The following is a 22,177-nucleotide window of genomic DNA, read 5'->3' on the forward strand; positions in this document are numbered from 1 at the left end:
GTGCTCCGCAATGGGAGAGGCCACAACAGTGAGAGGCCGGCATACCGCCGAAAGAAAACAAAACAAAACAAAACAAAAAATTAATAATAATTCCATCTTGTAAAACAGATAATAAAAACGGGGTCCAAAAAGATCAACCCTTATCTAATTTTAAGAGTAAGTGAACACACCATTGTAAAGCAATTATACTCCAATAAAGGTGTTAAAAAAAAAAAGAGAGTAAGTAAGAGAATATAATGTCCCCATTACTGTGGTCATTTTTAAATTCTTTGACACTCTTCCCATTAAAAAGTGGGGCCAATGGCCACTCCCCTGGAATCTGAGCTTTGTGGCTGCTTGACAACATAAGAAGACAGAAGAGTTGCTGTGCCAGTTTCCAGGCCTTAAGAAACTGATTCCTCTCCCTGCTTCTTGGAACCCAGCCACCATGGTGTGAGGAAGCCCAAGCAGCCTGCAGAAAGGCCCAGGTGGAGAGGAATTAAGGTCCCTGGTCCTCAGCCCTGGCTGATCTTCCACTGACAGCCAGCACCAACATGCCAGCCAGGTGAATGAGTCATCTGAAGAATCGACCCTCCAGCCCTGGTCAAGCTGACCCCGCTGACACCAGTCTTCCCTGCTGGGCCTTCCCCAAATTGCAGATTTGTGAACTAAATAGCTGATTGTCATTTCTGTAAGCCACTAAGCTTTGGAGTGGTTTGTTAAACAGCTGTAGATAACTGAAACCATTACATACTTGTTCTGTAACCTTGGACAAATTATTGAATGTCTCTGACCCTTTGGAGGAAAACAAATCGTGTTTTGCCTCTGGTCACACAAATGCCTGAACTGGAATTTGAATCCAGGTTTGCCAAGGTCTAAAACCCTTGCTCTTTCCCCTAAAAATAATTCAACAGGTTCCCTCGGGTGTCAACATTTCATGATTTGCTGGCAGTGAAAGCACGTAGAGATACAAAATCAGAAATAAACAAGGTCAGAGTCTTCAGATTCCTGCAGGTATCTTCACCACACCTAAATCCAGGCTCCAACATCCCCATAGTGGGGGTCTATAAACACTGGTTTCCTGAACAAATAATTGCACTGCAGCCCCAGATGCTTCACGCTTCTGTTGGCTCCAGGAAATTTCAGAGCACAGTTCCTGCACGTTTCTCCCCTTTGCAATTTGGCTTATCGTGTAGCATCTTAGGAACAGTGCTCACCCTTTCCAGATACCCTTCCTCACTGCGCACAGATGCTGTAGAAACCTGCCTTACAGGTTTCACGGTAAAGTTTTCTGAAATGTTCATTCTTTTTCATAGTCATTAAAAGCACAAGATTTAGAGTCAAACAGATCTGAAATCAAGCCCTGGCCCTGCTATTCACTAGCTTGGTTGCCTCATCCATTAGTTGTTAGTATTGTTACTAAATCTTACCTGGCCTTCCAGCTGCGACTCAAGTTCGATAGTCTCATCTTCAGTAGGAAGACTTTTCCTTCCCTTATTCCTCCAAACTTGTATGCAGGTCAGACCAAAATATGCACAGGGCACCCGCTCTGTGCCAGGCACCATAGCAGATGTACCAGAGGGGCAACCTGGCACAGAGCAGGTGCCCGAGCATCTACCACAGGGCCTGGGACAGGTGTTACCTTATGATAGTTTCAGTTCTCTGATCCATAACTTAGAGATAGGATGCCAGAACCTGAGGGGGTTTGTATCAAATCCAGATGTTACCTTGAAAGAACGGCTTTTATTACTCAACTGCTGGACAAGGGGTAAAGAAGTAGGATATTTTGAACACACACACACCGCAAAGACCCCCCCGCCCCCCCAGTGTGGAGCGCTGTTACGAGGCAGCCGGGCCAGGGGCTCGTTCCCAGCCTCTTGCCTCCAGCCCGGGATGCATCTCACTTGTGGGCTGGGATTTTGAAGAAGCAGGTGAGCTTTCCCACTATCTTCAGACTCTCTCCCTCTCTAGTCACAGACTAAATTCAGAATATTTGGAGACTTCAGTGGACGGCAGAACCACACCATCAAAAGAGCCTAGATCCCTAAGGAAAACCAGTCATGCCTCCGAGATCAGGGGCCATCAAACCTCTTCTGTAAAGAGCCAGATAGTAAATGGGAGAGATGGGATTCAAACCCCAGCGCATCTGACCTAGATATCTGTGCTTCCCACGCACACACACTGTGCCACCTCCCTCTGTTACTTCATGTCACCAAATGGCAAACCTGCAACCCTGGCTGCCAGCCCTGCCTGTGAGGTTCATTTCTCTGCAGCTCGGGGCCCCGCTGGACTGGAGGAGTCCCCCGGCGGGCTCTGGCGACCTGCAGGGGCACAGCGACACTCCCAGGCCTGTTAACCACATTGGCTTCCTCTCCAAGATTAAGAGAACATTATCAACCAAGTGTCAAGTAGGAAGGCCACGGTGGGGTTGTGGGGAGAGGATAGGGTCATGTGGGACAATCACTGAATGAGGAGAGGAAGCCACCCAGGAACCTGGCCTAGTTTAGTGTCCTCAAAGGATGGTGTTCCCTTGGCTAAGACTTTCCCTAACAAATGTGGAAAACAGTTTGAGGCCCATGCAGGGAAATTAAAATTGGGTTCCTGCAGCTATTTGCTGGTGCAGCTATGTGATAAGCCTGGTGGGAGAGGCTAGATTTCTCCCTGTTTCAGTTCTCTCTACCCAGCCTCTGGGAGACTTGTCCTCAAAGGTGAAAGGCGTTGGAAAATGAACATACTAAGACCCAGACAATGATTTCAGAACCCAACCACCAAACCAAGGTGAGCAGACGATGGTGGCGCGGGACCACAAGGCAGGCAGAAGGGGATACAGGAGGCGTAGGAGCTGAAGCCCGGGGTCCTGCTCTCTGCCTCCTCTCTGCTCTTACTTCCTGCATCATGACAGCAATAGTTACTCCCACTTTCAGGCACACAGACAACCCCCCGAGTTCACAGCACCATCTCTAAAATCACAGGAGCTGAGCTTGACCCTGGCTCCATCAGGTACCAGCTGTATTTTAGGAAAGGTTCTTAATCTCGCTGAGCCTCATTTCTTTTCATCTTCAAACGGAGGGCGTAATATGTACATTTGCAGGGCTGGTCTAAAAATGGAAGGTCAAAGCATTAAGCGACAATTCAGGGCCTTTGCTCTCATTGTTCCTTCTGCCTTTCTGGGTGACTTCCTCCTGTACTTCCTTCAATTCTCCCTCACGTAGAGACCCTTTCTGACCACCTCTCTGAAAATACAACTCCCGTCACTCTCTGACCCCCTTCTCGCCTTGATTTTCGGTCACAGCTTCATTGTCATCTGTTAGACATTTATTTGTTTGTCTATAACATCATACACACGCACATACATACACACACACACGTAAGCTCCTTGAAGATAGTGCCTTTGTCTGTTCATCACTGTGTTGCCAGTGCCAAAAAGAGTCACTGGATGAAGTCTGCATGCAATGAATATGTTGATATAATAAAAATAGTTGGATATATGCTCTGAGGATTATGCTGACCCAGAATGCTATTTTCTTTCCACATCCAGTTATCTGTTTGAAGGAAACGGGAAGGAAAGGAAGGCCACCAATACTTACAGAAGAGCTGTCCAATTTGGATGTTGAAGTCCAAGCAACCCTCCTGCCAATCAGCTCCAAGACCGAAGGTGCCCGCAAGAATGATGCCTGTGTGCCTGGAGCAGCCCACGCTCACTGGCCTTGGGTGAGAAACAAGTTGAATTGATTTTTGCATATAATTCTTTTTCTTAGCTACTGAATTTAATTTTAAATTTCCTGAAAAACTGTATTATATCAGCTCTTCTCAAACTCTGCTCCACCAAGCCCTAAGTTTCCCCAGTTGCCAGGTGGCTGCAGAGGGGGAGAGAGGCACCTAGCATGTGGGCTCCCACAAACCCTGCTTCAACCACTAGGAAGCGGCAGAGTCCAGATGAGAATACAGCCCAGTCTGACCCCAGAGCCCACCATCTTTCCACCATACCGCCTCCCTGGGGGTTGGCTTTCCTAAAACTAAACCTGATGAATTAACTGAGAGCTTCTCTCATTATTCCAGCAGCTTCAATACTCAGTACCATGACCTGTTCCTCAAAGCCACTCACAGACGGTCTCTTCATGAATGGAAAAATGGGAAGTGGAGACATAGAAAAGAAATGGGAAGGGTCTCCAGTCATATGTGCAGCAGAGACCCCAGTCCCAAGGCAAGCCAGAGAGAGCCCACTATAGCAGAAAAGATCCGAGGTGGATCAAACTATCTATCTGAGCTCCTAATCTCTCAATAGGAATAATGCCTGCTCTTCCTGTCTCCCGGATATTATGTGAATCAGTGAATAGTAGATAGGAAGGCTCTGAAAACTTTAAAGGTACACTCCAGGAAGACCTTCTTATTATCTTGCTTCCGTTACTGATGGTCTAGTGATTACTGCAGAATTTCAATAAAGGGAAAGCCTAGGGGATGGCAATCTCAGGGGGGCCCTGGGGATGGCCTTGAAGTTGCACTTGAATAACAAGAAAATTGATTTTGTTTATATTGTAGGTTTATTTTAAGTGTCTTGAGGGGGCAGATGGAGATGAAGGGGAACTAAAACCCCAAACATCCCTTGATAGCCCTACTCTATGTGAGCTTAAGAAAATCAGTTGAATTCCGTGTGCCTCAGTTTCCTCACTTGAGAAATGGATTGATATTTAAAACCACAATGACTTGGTAAGAGAGTTTTTGAAAGAAAAAAAATGAGATAACATATTGGGAAAACTGAAGAAAGGATTGGGTTATACTGAGGTCAGGGTTCCTGACTCTAGATTTCGTATCTCTTTGGTTGATGATGCTTTTTCCATTCACCACCTTCTGCACGCTCTTAGGATGTGTGCTTGTTAGTTTCCAGCGTTGGTATAAACCAGAAGCTAACTAACCCATAATCAGGTGTCAGAAATCTCTAGAAGAGCTACTCACCTGTCCCTGCTACTTCTCTGCTTTTTCTCTGGGTAGAACACAAAGGTCCCAAGCGCTCAGAACCTTGGGACTGGTGGCAAATGCAAGCTATTGGATCTCATTGTGTAACAGGGACCCCAAATTCAAGGATCACAGCTTCTCTGAACAAAAGGCAGAGGGCAGAGATCCACCATGAGCTGAACTGGAAAGGAAAGAAACAGGGGTTGTCACTGGCCATAAAATGACTCATATCCCACGTAGGTACCTCTAACACCCTAGGGGTGACCCATGGGATCAGGTCTCCACGGAGGGTTGATGCAGTCAGTCAACAAAGGAAAGAAGATAATAAATCATGGAAAACTCTGCCCCACGGGGTGTGCAAAAGCTACATGGGAATCCCAGTTGGTAGACTAGCTGGACAAACGCCGATGGAGGACGAGGGGCCAGCCAAGGAAGGTTCCATGCCAGCTAGATTCTTTGTCAAAGTTTCTGGCTCTAACTACTCTGGAATAGGGTGAAATGAAAATTCGAGAGCTCCAGATTTACCAAGGCTGCAACGAGGTCTTCCTCTACTAGGGTGGGTCGGATATCCCCCACCCACCTACCTGCCCTTTATCCCCAGGTGGGGAAAAGCTACAATGATAACAATGGATATAACTGAGTAGCCCATTTGGTTCAGGCTATATACAATTCAGATGTGAAATACCCAACCTCAATCCACAAAGAGTGAGACTTCCCTGGTGGTCCAGTGGTTAAGGCCCCGTGCTCCCAACGCAGGCCTGGGTTCGATCCCTGGTCAGGGAACTAGATCCTGCATGCCGCAGCTAAGACCAGGCACAGCCAAATAAATAAATATATATATATATATTTTTAATCTGCAAGGAGTTCAGAGTCTCACAGAGGCTGTGACTAAGGGTCACTTTTATCCTGAATGTACCTATGCTCATTTGCCTTTCTTCCAAAGAACTTCCTCCAAAAAAAAAAGAACTTCCTCCAGAGGATTTGATGATTATCTACGGCTGAGAAATCTTTTTCTGCATAAAGGAAATATGGCATCATTTCACTATAAAGCAAAAGGAACATCAGGGGTGGTGAGTATCCACTCTGTTGGATCATAGGAGGCAGCTGAACCAAAATTAACAGGGCGCTGGAGATGACTATTTCTTTAACATACACGTGGGATCATTCCCCTTTATTTCACATGACTTGGGTCCAGCCTTAATGTTTCAGGTGCCAACTAAACAGTAAAGCTACCTTCCCAACTAATCAATAAAACTCCTTGATAACAGGGCCAAGTCCTATATTTTTACTGGATCTCACAAACCTAGCACAGTGTAGCTCAGCGTAAAACATCATAGACTTGGATTTGAATCCCACATAAGCCTCTAAATGGATGTGCTACGTTGGGGAAGTCAATCTCTCTGAGCCAGTTTCCTCATCTCTAAAGTTAGGAAAATAAGGCTACCTGACAGGGATGTGGTTAGAGATGAATGAGGCAATAAAGTAAAAGGGTTCACTTATCTAACAGTGGACATGAGATGGTTACACATAAAACTTTGGGCTGCCAAAGGGAGGACGTTTAAGAGTATCATACCTGTATCTCTGCTCAATGGAAAAACCCCTTTTCAGCTCTGACCCAAGTTGACCCAATCTGACAGAGACTCCAAGAATACAGAGCAAAACATCCTCTTCTGCACTGACATACAAGGCTGACCAAAAGAAGTTAGGAAGACCAGCATGCCAGCAGGCCGAGGGCATTCAGGAGGAAACAGCCTAGAGAACCAAGGAAACAGGCAAATGTCAAATTCTGCTCTCAAACCCAGGCCCCACCAGTTCCTGTCTTTCTCCTCCTCTCCTCTCACCTTTCAGAACACTTTATTTCACTTATGCCGGTAATACTCTGCCCTGACAATGTAAACCAACCCAGCCGTGCTGGTTTTCTTAAATTCTATCACTCTATCTGTTGTCCCAGTTTTATACCACAAAAGTCCAAACTTGAGCAATTAAAGGCAGCATTCTCCTCTGTGAGGGTAATAAAAGAGGCTTTGAATTATCATATTCCTTTTCTTCTCCTCTTGCCTAAAGAATCAAATATCCCAGCTCAAAAACCAGGACACATAGAGGAGGGTCAGCAGAACCAACTCTCTGACAAAGGAAGAGGAACCCAGTCTAGAGTGAAAAGCTGAGGGCCTTTGCCATTCCTCTAAGAAGAAATTTGAAATCACTACTTGTAGTCATAATTGTTGTATATCATTATGATGAATTATGTGGCATTGTATATAGTTCTTATTTCACAATAGAGACTCAGTCTTCTCAAAATCACGTTTTTCGTCTTTAACAACATCCAGAAGCAAAGTCTGGCCTGGTATTTTTCCAGGTATTCTTTTTAATGACTTTTTATCATGAAATAATTCAAATGTGTTCAAATGTACACTCAAGAAGGAACATAATACAATGATGACTTTATACCTGCTCCCCAGATTTATCAAATATTAACCTTTGGCAGTAGTTACAGACTGAATGTTTGTGTCTCTCCAAAATTCATGTTAAATCCTAATGCCCAATGTGATGGTACTAGAAGGTGGGATCTTTGGGAGGTGATTTGGTCAGGAGGATGGAGCCCTATTGAATGGGATTAGTGCCCTTATAAAATGGGCTCCAGAGAGTTCTCTTGCCCTCTTTCTGCCATTTGAGGATACAAAAAAAATTTGGCAGTCTGCAGCCTGTAAGATGTTCTTTACCAGAACCCAACTATGCTGTCTCCCTGATCTCAGACTTCCAGCCTCCAGAACTGTGAGAAATAAATTTCTGTTGTTTGTATGTCACCTAGTCAATAGTATTCTGTTATAGCAGCCTGAACTAAGAGAGCAATATTAAATTAAGATCATTTTTTTGTAAAAATACAATTGATAGATGATAGATAGGTAGATAGATAGATAGATAGATAGATAGATAGATAGATAGATAGATTTAAAAAGCAGATACAGGGACTTCCCTGGTGGCGCAGTGGTTAAGAATCCGCCTGCCAATGCAGGGGACATGGGTTCGAGCCCTGGTCAGGGAAGATCCCACATGCCGTGGAGTAGCTAAGCCCATACGCCACAACTACTGAACCTGTGCTCTAGAGCCCATGAGCCACAACTAGTGAGCCCACGTGCTACAACTACTGAAGCCTGCGCACCTAGAGCCCATGCTCCGCAACAAGAGAAGCCGCTGCAATGAGAAGTCTGCGCACCACAAAAGAGTAGCCCCCACTCACCGCAACTACAGAAAGCCTACGCTCAGCAACAAAGACCCAATGCAGCCAAAATCAATCAATCAATCAATCAATCAATCAATAAGAATGCACCTTCAGGCTGCATAGTTATAGCAGCCTGAACTTCATAGTTATAGTTCAGGCTGCTATAACTATGTAGGGATGCGGGTTCGAACCCTGGTCAGGGAACTAATATCCCACATGCAGCGGGGCAACTAAGCCCACACGCCGCAACTACTGAGCCCTCACGCCTCAACTAGAGAGCCCATGTGCCACAACTACAGAGCCCACACACTCTGGACCCCATGGGCCACAACTAGAGAGAAGCCTGTGTACCACAACGAAGAGCCTGCATGCCACAACTAAGATCTGATGCAGCCAAAAAATAAAATTAAATAAATAAATAAATAAAATGCAGATGCAGTTGAGGCCCTCTGTTTATCCATTTTCAATCCCATCACTCTCACTCCCTCCTTAGAATTAACCAATATCATAAATTCAGCATTATCCTGCTCATGCATAATTTATACCATTTGTTATCCATAAATATTATATTAGTTTGTTTTGCATTTCTTTAAAATGTATATAGATGGTATCAAACTCCATAGATCACTTTGTAATTTGCTTTTTTCATAGAATGTGTTTTTTCATTTTTTATGTTATATTTACATCTCTAGTTTCATTCATCTTAATTTCTATGTGTATTCTGTTTGACTAAAAAAGCATAATTTACTCTTCATTCTCTTGGTGGTGGGCATTTGTTTCCGATTTTTTGCTCTTCCTAACAATAAACATTCTTGTGTACATCTTGTGCACATCAAAAGGCTGTCTGAGGGAGTGGTTCTCAAAGTGTGGTCCCACCAGCAGCAGCAGCACCTGAGAACATGTTAGATGCAAATCCTCAGTCTCTTCCCCAGATGCACTGATTGGAAACTCTGGAAGTGGGGCCCAGTGATGGGTGCTTTAACAAGCCCACCAGGTGATTCTGAGACAAGCTGAAGTTTGAGAGGTGCTGCTCTAGGGTGTATACCTAAATGAGCACCTCCCACTTCACTGAATAATGCCAAATTGCTCTCTGAAGGGATTGCCCCAGCTCTATTCCCACCAGCAGTGTTTGAGACTTACTTAACAATATTTCTAATACAAAGCCAACACTGGGTGATACAGCCTCTTACAGTTTTGACCAACAGAGGGTTAGACATCACATCAAATGCTTATTGACAACATGTTTTTCCTCTCCTGTGCATTGCATTCCTTCATTTTTCTGTTGAGTAGTTTAATAATTTGTAGAAATTCTGTGTATTTTCTAAACATCCATACTTTGTTATACAGTCAGTATTTTCCCAGCGTTTTAACTTTGTGCAGCATCTTTAAGTTTTATGTAGTAAAATATACTTATCTTCCCCTGTACAGTTTGTGCTATTGTACCTTGACTAAAATGTATTCTAAAAATGTCTAGGTTTTGCTTTCTACACTGAGGTCTTTAACACAACTGGATTTAATCTTTGTCATGCTGCAAAGCAGAGATCTAATTTTTTTCTCATGTTGATAACATCCTTCCTCATTAATTGATAATACCACTTCTGTCATATATTCAGAGGGATATTCAAAATATTTAACAACCTCGTGGGTGACAACCAAGGTTTTTTCTTAATATTACTTATTTATGTATCTTCCCTTTTTTTTTGATGAGTCTTGCTAGCGATTTACCTATTACATTATATTCCTTTTTTCTTTTTTCAAAGAACAAGCTTTTGGTTTTGTGTACTCTCTAATTTTCTATTTCATTAATTTCTTCTCTTGTATTTATTATTTCCCTTCTTCTACCTTCATAAGTTACTTCATTGGTCTTTATTTTTTAGTTGAATACAACACATTTATTTTCATTTTTATCATTTATAATAAATGCAATTAAGCTACATATTTCCCTCTAGACACCACTTTAGCTATATCAAACAATTTTTTTATGTTAGTAATTTATTATTGCTCAGCTATAAATATTTTTTTTATTATGGCATTTATTTCATCTTTACTCAGAGTTATTCAGAGTCGCATTCTTAAGTTTCCCAATAAGTGGAAAAAAAGAAAGTAGGGGTGTGTTAAACTACTTTTTATCATTCAAATTATTTCTAATTTAATTATGTGTTAAGATATTGTGGTCATTATGATATCAATTATTTAAAAGTTATTGAGATTTCCTTTTTGGCTTCATGGTCAAATTTTACAAAGATTCTATCTATACTTGAAAAAAATACATGTACACTTGTTGTGTGCAAAGTTTTTAGATACATATGCATACATTTTAGATCACACTTGCTAATTTTGTTATTCAAAGCTGCTATATCATTTCTAATCTTTGTCTGCTTGCTTTATGAGTTGTGTCAATCCCCTACTGTTGTTTTCTGACTTTCTCCTTAGAATTTTTCAATGTTTGCTTTATTTATTATGTTACATTATATGAAATTTTATTAGGGACATAAAAGTTCATAATTGTTTTTGTTTTGTTTTTGTTTTTGTTTTTTGTGGTACGTGGGCCTCTCACTGTTGTGGCCTCTCCCATTGCGGAGTGCAGGCTCCAGACGCGCAGCCTCAGCAGCCATGGCTCACAGGCCCAGCCGCTCTGTGGCATGTGGGATCTTCCCGGACTGGGGCACGAACCCGTGTCCCCTGCATCGGCAGGCAGACTCTCAACCACTGCGCCACCAGGGAAGCACCATAATTGTTTTATCTTCCTGGTGTGTGGTTACATTTATTATTTTGTGTTTTCTCTCTTTATCCCTATGAATGTTTTTTGACTTTAGATCTATTTTGTCTTATGTTAATTTTGCTACACTAACTTCTTTGTTAGTATTTATGTTACACATCTTTTTCCACTTTTTTATTTGCAGCCTGTGTGGGGTGGGGGGTGTGTGTATCACTCTTCTCTTGTAGGAAGCATAGAGTTGCATTTTGTTTTTATCTATTTGATTGCTTCTGTCTTTTAATAGATGAATTTAACCCATTTTCATTTTTTGTAATTTGGTAGTTTAGACAACTATATTATCTTATTTTGTGTTTTCTATTACCATTCTTTGCTTCTTTTTCTTCTTCCCTATCTTCTTTTGTTTGATAATGTTTATTCTCTTCTGATTTGGAAGATATCAATATGTCTTATTTTAATGACTACTCTGAATTTTGTAACCTACATTCTTAACTATAAATGTTCTGATAAAGTCTACAATTATTTAATTACTCCCAATGTCAATAAATCCTTAATGTACTTTAAGTATCTCCTGCTTTGACTATCTCCCTCACCTTGTTATTACTGTTTTATGAAACAAAAAAATAATCTTAGACTCTAATCATTAATTAAAATTTTCAACACATTTCATCAATCTCTGTGATGTCTAGAACAACTTATTTGATTTAGGGGTGGGTGGGAAGAAGAGCTATTTAGAGGATACTAGCTTCTTGCAATCCACATTTCCTTCTGTTCCCACTTTTCTATTTCTGAAGCAAAGTTTAATAGTCTTTTAGTAAGGATCTATGTGTAGTAACGTATTTAGTATTTGTATGTCTAAAAATGTTTTTTTTAACCCTCCTTCTTGAATAAAATTTAGCTGGTTGTGAAATTCTCAATTGACAGTTTTTTCCTTCAGCACTTTAAAGTTATTATTCCATTATCTTCCAACATCTATTATTAACAATAAGAAGTTTGCTGTCAGTCTGTCATTCTTCTATATATATAAAATCCTTCTTGATGTTTTTATCTCTCTGCTCTCTGTATTGCATTCTGAGCAGGTTCCTATATTCTATCTTCCAATTCTCTAATTCTTTCTTTTCCTCTGTCTGGTGCAGAGTGCATCTCATTCATTACATTTTTAAAATTTGCTTTTAAATAAGTAATACATTTATATGGTTCAAAACCAAAGGTTACACAAGGGTAAACAATGAGAAGTTACCCTCCTACTTCTTCCTCCTTCCCACCACTCAGTTCCTCTTCTTGGAAGCAACCAATGTTTTCCATTACTTTTATTGTTTCTGATATACTCTATTCATATATATGGAAATGCACACACACACATGCACACAGAGAGAGAGAGTTATTTTTCTCTCTTTTATACATACATATTGGCATATTATGCATCCTTTTCTCTATTTTGCCTTTGTTCACTTGAGACAATATTGTGAGGATTGTTTCATATCAGTACCTAATGAGCTTCATTACCTACTAAAGGGCTTCATAGTGTTTCATTTTATGGATGAACATGATTAATTCACAAGCCCCCTGTAAAGGTTGTTTCCACTCTTTTGCCATTAAAATAATCCTGTAAAATCAACACGTTGTACACCTTAAACAATGTTACATGTCAACTAAATCTCAACAAAGCTGGAATAAATAAATACTTAATTAATTAATTGTTTATTTATTAAATTTATTTAAACTGTTTAAATATTTAATTGTTTATTTATTGAATTATTTGTGTACATCATTTTGAACATGTGAGGTTTTATCTTTACGCTATACGCCCACAGGTAAAATTATTGCTTCTAGATATGTGCATTTATAATTCTGTGCATTTGAATTAAATTTTTAGGGAATGTTTTATTTCATTAAAGTTTGAATAGATAACACATGTACATAATACAAAATTCAAAAATAACAAAATAGTAAATACCAGGTTATTATACATCCTTCTACAGTCATTGCATGCATGTGTAGGCCTATATGTATGTATAGGAAGATTTCTCTTATTCAGGCCAATTAATATTGTCTTCTGCATTGAAGTCCATGGAGATCAGAAGGCTCTTGCCATACTGTTGATCAAAAGACACACTAGACTTTAGTGTAATCATTCCCATTAGGGCATACTTCTTTTTTGTCTTATCATTCAGTCTCAGCTATATAGACTCATCACTGTGGATATTATCAGTAAAAGTGAAGGTTCCTTTGGCTTTGAGATAGGCATCGTGCTTGGTCACAAATTTTCAGGCCAGCTCCAATCCAGTCCGCTTTTCTCACTGTGCCTGGTACCTAGTAATCTCTCTCAGATCTACCGTTGGGTTCCCCATCACTATGACTTTAAGAGTTGCCTTCACTTCTCCTCTCAGTTGGTTTCCCATGTCTCATTTAGTTCCCTTTCTTGGTTTACATCCTTCATTTTGTGGAGTATGTCTTTCCATAGCTTTCTAAAAAAAATGGTACACTAAGTGTCCATTGACAGATGAATGGATAAAGAAGATGTGGCACATATATACAATGGAATATTACTCAGCCATAAAAAGAAATGAAATTGAGTTATTTGTAGTGAGGTGGATGGATCTAGAGTCTGTCATACAGAATGAAGTAAGTTAGAAAGAGAAAAACAAATACTGTATGCTAACACATATATATGGAATCTAAAAAAAAAAAAATGGTCTTGAAGAACCTAAGGGCAAAATGGGAATAAAGACACAGACCTACTAGAGAATGGACTTGAGGACACAGGGAGGGGGAAGGGTAAACTGGGACAAAGTGAGAGAGTGGTAGTGTATATATGGACATATATACACTACCAAATGTAAAATAGATAGTTAGTGGGAAGCAGTCACATAGCACAGGGAGATCATCTCAGTGCTTTGTGACCAGCTAGAAGAGTGGGATAGGGAGGGTGGGAGGGAGGGAGACACAAGAGGGAAGAGATATGGGAACATATGTATATGCATAACTGATTCACTTTGTTATAAAGCAGAAACTAACACACCATTGTAAAGCAATCATACTCCAATAAAAATGTTTAAAAAATAAAGAAATAAAAATGTAAAAATGGTACATGAAAGTATATTTTTTGATATTTGGGTGTCTTTCCTTTTTTGAGTTTCTGAAAACCCGTGATACGCCATTCTACTGGGCATTTGGTGAGCCCTTCCAATATCCAAATTCATGTCCTTTAATCTGGGAAATTTTGCTGAATTATTGTATTCATTGCTCCCCATCCATTTCTTTTGCTCTCTTCCTCTAGAACTAATATCGCTCATACATTAAATTTCCTGTCTTGTCCTTCAATTTTTATCTTTTCTCTCTTATTTTCCTCTCCATGGATTTTTGTTCTAATTTCTAGGCAATTCTTATTTACCTTCCAGCACTTTCATTGAGCGTTTTTCATTTCTGCCATCATGTTTCTAATTTCCAAACGTTCTTTAATATTTTTTTCTGAATTTTTTACACATTCTGTTTCATAAATACAATATCTTTTTCTCTCTCTAGCAATATAAATGTTGCATTTTTTTGTTTGTTTGCTTCCCCATTCCTCTACGTAGTCTCCACTTCCTCCAAGTTGCTTTTTTCTGTCTGTTCATTGTGTTTTCTATGTTCCATGTTAGAGGCTTCCCTCAAGTTTCAAGTAATCTTAGATTATCTCCTGAGGATTAAGGGTAAACAGGATCAAAGAGCAGTTTGGAAGTTCTGAGCAGATGAGTATGACTTAGGAGCTTTTCTCTATGGCAGCAGTTCCCAACCTTTTTGGCACCAGGGACCGGTTTCATGGAAGATAATTTGTCCACGGACTGGGATGGGGGGATGGTTCAGGCGGTAATGTGAGCGATGGGGAGTGATGGGCAGTGGCAGATGAAGCTTCTCTTGCTCTCCCGCCACTCACCTCCTGCCGTGTGGCCCGGTTCCTAACAGGCCTCGGGACCACTACCGCTCTGTGGCCCGGGAGTTGGGGACCCCTGCTCTATGGTGATCTGAGTAAGCCACTTCTTGGAGGAACACCCCCACCCCATGTCTATGTCTTTAGGACTTTCCTCTTAGACTGATTCTATTCCTCATAGAAGAATCTTCCAAACTCCTTCCAGCAGGTGCAGTTCTGTCCACCAGCATTTTGAGAGCCAAGAAGAAAGGGCCTGGTAGTCTCAGCATTCCATAGTCTTTACCCATATGGTCACTTAATACCCCTGCTTTCAGTATGGTAGCCCCCCTCTCAACAATGCCTGATATACATGGACACACAGGCTCTGTTTCTTCATTTCACAATATTCTTTGGATGAGAGAGGAGCAGTTGTCTAGCACTGTGGGTGGGAGAGAAGATCGAGGTATAACTGTTTCTCAAACAACTTTCACTCGGTCCTTTTGGTTTAACCTCTACTTTTGGTCAGGCCCAGAGGTTTCTGGAATTGCTAGTTTTTGAGACTTAGAGGGTTCTCAGGGTGAATTGGGGATTTTGTCAACTTTCTGAGACCATAATGACTTACAGGTCTGGCTGGCTTACTAACCAGTCACCACTAATTCATCTCCCCTCCAGGTTCCAAAATACTTTTGCCATTGTCTCTTCACCTATTCTCCCTATTCCTGTTGGTTTGTTTCATTTTTCTTTCCTTAATCGCTTTACTGTAATTTTAGTGTGCTTTAGAAAGGTAGTGAAATTAGATACATATAACCAAACAGCCATCATAACTCAAAGCCCCACATGACTATTTTTTCACGTTCAAATATTCTAACTGGTTCTTTTCCATATCTCCCCATTCTTTTTTTCAGCCTCTATTTTTTTATTATTTTAATGGAAGTTTTTATTTCATTTATTTCTTTGAAATAATCAATATATTTACTTTAAAGCCTTGTCTGATCATTCTGTAAAATCAACTTCATCAGAAGTGAACCCACGTTCTGACTGTTGGCTTGTTGGCTGCTTTTCTTAGTATTCGTGTTTATTCATCAATTTTTTTTATTTGGTTTATAGTCTCATTTGGAATATGAGGTGGTATGTTTGCTTCAATTCTCTCTCGCATGCTCTCTCTTGCTCTCTCTCCCTCTCTCTTTCTCTCCCTCTCTCTCTTCCCTTCTCCTTTACCTGAATATTCAATTGTCCTGTTTAGCAGCTTCAGGGGTCTTCAATCCAGTACGGACAGTCAGAGGGGACTGTCCTGCAGAGCCCCTGGGCCGTGGCTGATCCAGCCTAGGTCAGGGGGAAGCCTGATTCAGCTCCTGGTCACAAGGCTATGTCTCATCCTTCTCCTCTTCCAGCCTGGAGCTGGAAACGAGCCACTGCTCCTTCAGTATTTGGCTGCAGGTTTATTTCTGGCTTCCTCCCATGAGGGTGGAGGATGAGAAATGAATGCCACCCTAGCCCTGGGCATTAGTCAGTGAGCCTGCCTCTGCTTCCCCTTCTCACGGGGAATGCTCTTGACTCATTTACCACCCTAACTGCCTCTGCATTCAAAACCCGCAAGTCCACCCACCCCTTCAGTCCTGATCACAGTTTGTGCTTCTGTGACAGCTTGGATCTTCAAAAATGCTTGTCTGCTATTTAAGGCCTTCTTCAGTTTTCCTTTTTTGTTTGTTTGTTTTATCCAGCACTTGCTATGTTTGTGGAGCAGAGGGGATTCTTAAAGCCTGAACTCCATCTTGATCTAGCTGTCAGTAGATATGCTTAAAGTTAGATATCTGGGGCTTCCCTGGTGGCGCAGTGGTTGGGAACCCGCCTGCCAGTGCAGGGGACAAGGGTTCGAGCCCTGGTCGGGGAAGATCCCACATGCCACGGAGCAACTAAGCCTGTGCACCACAGCTGCTGAGCCTGCGCTCTACAGTCTGCGAGCCACGGCTGCTGGGCCTGTGTGCCATGGCTACGGAGGCCCACGCACCTAGAGCCAATGCTCCACAATGGGAGAGGCCACTGCAGTGAGAAGCCCGTGCAACGCAGCGAAAAGTAGCCCCCACTCGCCGCAACTAGAGAAAGCCCACGCACAGCAACGAAGACCCAATGCAACCAAAAGTGAATAATACATAAATTAATTAATTTAAAAGAAAAAAAGGAGAGAAACCATTAAAAAAAAAAAGTTAGATATTTGGATTGTATAAATCTTTAGTGTGGTCAAACTTCTGATGCCCAACATGGCCAGACCAGGTCAGTTGTGGTACTGAATGACACCTTAGCCAGGTTTAATTTTGTCTCCATCTGTGGCATTTACTGAGGCACCAGACATGTAAGAGGCTGTCAAGACTAAATATGAACTGAATCTATTCTGAATGTTCAGAATTCAAACAGTTATAAAGTTAAATGAAATTGAAGTAAAGATTTGGAGTCACTCATTTTTTAAAAATCTATTCCTATGATACACAACTATAGAGCCCCACAGGGTTGTAGGGAGGATGAAATGAGTGGTCTGTGTAGGGCACTTAGTACACCGTCTAGCATGTCTTAAGTCCACTAGGATACACCTGGTGTTAGAATGCACTGCAAAGGCACCAGAGGATCCAGTGGGTATAGAGGTCTTTACAGTATCAACAGGAAGAGAGAAACAAAAGGGAACAGGAAATAACTCTCCAGCCAACAGGGGAAAGGATTAAAAACAGAAAAAGATGATTATCACCCATGAAATGAAGTTTTCCTCCCTTCTAGTAACCCTTACCCTGTACACAATAAATAAGAAATTATTAACATAAATACACAGGTTTTATCAATCCAGAGGAACCACAGGAAGACAACGTAGCTCCTAGGACCTCTGGAATGTACTAGTACATTCTGTGAGGGCTGGAATTTATCTGTTGTTCATAGCTTTCCACCTAGGACATAGTGAGTGTTTAATAATTGTGGAATGAATGAACAGATGAAAGGTGCTCAGAAATGGTGTGCTGTAACAGGTCCCAATGCAAGTATGTGTGAGAACGAATTTATATTATGGAGACAGAGAGGGAGCAGATCAGTCCAGGGTATAATTCTCTCAGCCTCCAAGATTCAGTGCAACTTGAGTGCAAATGGAGAATCAAACCAGATAAATGTGTGTCCAACATTGGCCATGGAGAGGATCAGAGTAGGAGCATTCAAAGACATCCCTTCCCAGCAGGAAAATGGTGAAGTCTCAGTCACAAAGTAGCCCACCCCACAGGAATTCACACGTGAATAAAGTATCACTGATTAAGTATTTGGGGTGTTCGTGTGTGTGTAGGTGTGTGTGTGATATAATAGTCTCTGTCAAATAAACATATAAACTCAGTTGTATGGGAAGAATGTTTGACCTGAATTTCAGGTATTCCTAGAAGTCCTAGGAAAGGAGAATATGACCCGGAATAGCCTTTAATAACAATTATGAAGGGATTCAAAAATAAATTGCATAGATTACAGGGTTATTTGTATAATCCCCATGTACTCAGGATATAGCTGGTGTCCCAGTTCCAAGGTTCTTTAGAGGTGAGTGGCTGAGAGGATGAATGCCACTTACCACACATGTGTCATTGGTGACATCACTTCCCCTTCTCTGGTCCTCAGTTTCTTCATCTATAAAATGAGACCTTGTCTATCAGGAATATGTTGGTTGCAAATAACAAAAAAACCAACTCAAACTCTCTTAATCAAGAATTCCAATTTATAAATCAGACAGAGAAAGACAAATACTGTATGATATCACTTATATATGGAATCTAAAAAATACAACAAACTAGTGAATATACCCAAAAAAAAGAAGCAGACTCACGGATATAGAGAACAAACTAGTGATTACCAGTGGGGAGAGGGAAGGGGGGAGGGGCAATATGGGAGTGAGGGATTAAGAGGTACAAACTATCGTGTATAAAATAAGTACAAGGATACATTGTACAACACAGGAACTACAGTCAATATTTTATAATAACTATATAAATGGAGTATAACTTTTAAAAATTGTGAATTACTATATTGTACACCTATAACTTATATAATATTGTACAGCAACTACACTTCAATTTAGAAAAAAGAATAACAATTTATGGGCTTGTATAACTGAAGAGTCCCCAGGGTCAACTTTCTCCGTCTCCGTGTTCTATCCACTTCTGCGCTGGCTTCACTCTCAACAAGCCCTCCCCACTTGGTGGCAGAGGGATTGCCAGCAGCTCCAGATTTCTCACCTCACGTACAAGTCCAGTGGAAAAGAGAGCTCACCTCTCCCACAATCTAAGTGGAAGTCATGAAATAGCACCTCACTGACTCCAAAGGGTTCAGGTCACCACCGTGGCCAGAGAGATGTGATATTCTTATTGCCCTCATCTGAACATGCCTGCTCACCCCAGCTCTCCCCACCAAGATGCTACCAAACTGTCCCACCCATAATCCCACATGGCATTATGTGTTAGAGCAAAGCCCTGGGGTTCAAAAGCTTCTAACAGAAATCTGTGATAGATCAGAGGGGAAGCAGAGAGAATTCCCAGGCTGCGTCTTAGAAAAGTTGTTGTAATTGAATAGCAATGCCCGCTAAAGAGCTCAAGCCCAGGCAGTGATTCACAAGTAACATACATTTGCCATCCCTAGAAGAGGCCATCCAGACCTTCATTCCCAGGACCGGAAGACAGGACACCAGCTGAGCTTTTATAACCCGAGAGACTTGCAGGACTTTAATGCTCATTAACTGTATGTAGAATAAATATTAGTAAGTGGATAATCCTGAGCATATTACTACACCTTTTCCGCTCTTCAGTTTTCTTATGTGTAAGAGACTTAATAGCACTTCCTTATAGAGTTGTTATGTGGAGTCCATGGGATTATGTATGTACAGTGATCAGCATATAGTGGAAACTCATTAAGGTACACTAACACCTCCATCAGAGTTGCTGCTCTAAGACATTAATCAAGAAGAATATTTCCGGGCTTCCCTGGTGGCCCAGTGGTTGAGAGTCCACCTGCCGATGCAGGGGACGCAGGTTCGTGCCCCGGTCCAGGAAGATCCCATGTGCTGCGGAGCGGCTGGGCCCATGAGCCATGGCCGCTGAGCCTGCATGTCCAGAGCCTGTGCTCCACAACAGGAGAGGCCACAACAGTGAAAGGCCCGCATACCACCAAAAAAAAAAAAAGAAGAAGAATATTTCCTAGTGCCTACTATATACTCAGCGTCTGGGAATCAGGGGGGACGGGGGTGTGAAATATGAAGAAGAGGGGATACAGGTTGTAACCTTAGAGACTGCCAGATCATGGGCCCTCTCCGCAGCAGCAACTTCTCACTTCAACATGACTGTGGAAGTCAGGAGAGGGCAGCAAAGAGCTATAGAACTAGAAGGAACCCACACATCATGGGAAGATGACCCTTCATCTCTGATAAGGTCTACCCCCCAGGAACACAGGATGAGGTCCGAAACAAAGCCAGGAATCAGGACCCTCGCGCTGGCATCCTGGTTCAGCCACTTACCTGCTGTGTGACCTTAGACAAGGCACATAACCTCTCCAGTCTTCACTTCCCAGTCTCTAAAATGAGGATAATTAAGGGTTCAGGCTGTTGTCAAGATTAAAAGAATTGGAAGAGTTGCTGAATTCTACAGTAGAGTTGTCTCAGGGCCAAAGTGGAGACCACACACACCCTAAATCAGAAGCAGGACACAAGAAGAGACCTCACTTTGGGAACTACATTTTAAAACCTTTTAATAATAAAGCGTATGTCGTAACCACTTATAAATACAATTCCATGATGGTACATATACTCCCTTTGACCCTCACACACATGCATCCTGAAAAGTGACTGAGTCAGGGTCATGCTTTTTGTTCACCAAATCCCATCTGTTTTCCTCCTTCCTCGGGCACATGGAAGATTAGTTCTGGCCAATAATATGTGAGGAAAAGAGACGTCTGTCACTCCCAGGCTGAAACAGTGCAAAGCCCTTAAGCGACCCTCCAGCTTTTCTCCTCTTCTGCCACGGAACCAGAAACATCAATTAGCCTCAGCCCTCCTTCTGAGTGAAAAAGTGTCTCGGGGAACCCAATACTGTCAACTGTGTCAAACACTGCCAACAGTAAGATAAAAACTGAATTCACCATTGGATTTAGTAACATGGGGGCCATTAAAGAGCCTGAAATGAGCTGTTTTTAGTGAACGCTGACTGGAATGGGTTCAAGGGAGAATGGGAGAAAAATTAAAGACAATGAGTAAGGATAACTATCTAGAGAAATGTGACTGTAAACTGATATAAAAAACAGGGAAATAGCTGGAGGGGGAAGTAAGGTCAAAAGAGAATTGGGCGTCACCTAATGCATATATATGGAATCTAGAAAAATGATACTGATGAACCTAGTGGCAAGGCGGGAATAAAGACACAGACCTAGAGAATGGACTTGAGGACACAGTGGGGGAAGGGGAGGCTGGGACGAAGTGAGAGAGTGGCGCTGACGTATATACACTACCAAATGTAAAATAGATAGCTAGTGGGAAGCAGCCGCATAGAACAGGGAGATCAGCTCGGTGCTTTGTGACGACCCAGAGGGGTGGGATAGGGAGGGTGGGAGGGAGGCTCAAGAGGTAGGGGATATGGGGATATATGTATACATATAGCTGATTCACTTTGTTATACAGCAGAAATTAACAAAGCATTGTAAAGCAATTATACTCCAATAAAGATGTAAAAATAAATTAATTAATTAATTAAAAATAGGACACTAAGCAGAGAACATGTTCAAAAGAGAAACAAAGGCAGTGAACATGATTCCTTCCACCCCTTAAACGAGTTGGTTTAGGGCTTCCCTGGTGGCGCACTGGTTGAGAGTCCGCCTGCCGATGCAGGGGACGCAGGTTCGTGCCCCGGTGCGGGAAGATCCCACATGCCGTGGAGCGGCTGGGCCCGTGAGCCATGGTCACTGAGCCTGCGCGTCCGGAGCCTGTGCTCCGCAACACGAGAGGCCACAGCAGTGAGAGGCCCGCGTACCGCAAAAAAAAAAAAAAAAAAAAAAGACTCAGTTTATAAGTAACTCATAAGTTCCCATCAAAATGGGATTTAAAATTTTCCAACGCTACTAATAAAGTGAGCAACATAATGCAGAACTCTTGAAAAAAAGAGGGTTGGGGTTTTTTTCAGTTAGAAGGAATAACCAAATATTTGTATGCTATTTGCATGTTTGTTTATCCTTAAATCTATAGTGAAAACCTCGATGTCCATTTCCAACCCTTGGTTCCCAGACCTTCTATTCCCTCAGAGAGGAAAAGAACATGATAAGTTCATGATGGCTTCAAAGAAGATACCACTCCACATGACTAAGCTGCAAGGATGCCGCTGCCTCCCAGCCCTCACTATGAACACCACACCAAGAGACCAATAGATTACAG

This window comes from Aethalodelphis obliquidens, unplaced genomic scaffold, assembly GCF_003676395.1.
Source record: "Aethalodelphis obliquidens isolate GAN/ISIS:26980383/991018 unplaced genomic scaffold, ASM367639v1 scaffold14, whole genome shotgun sequence".
Classification (NCBI taxonomy): domain Eukaryota; kingdom Metazoa; phylum Chordata; class Mammalia; order Artiodactyla; family Delphinidae; genus Aethalodelphis; species Aethalodelphis obliquidens.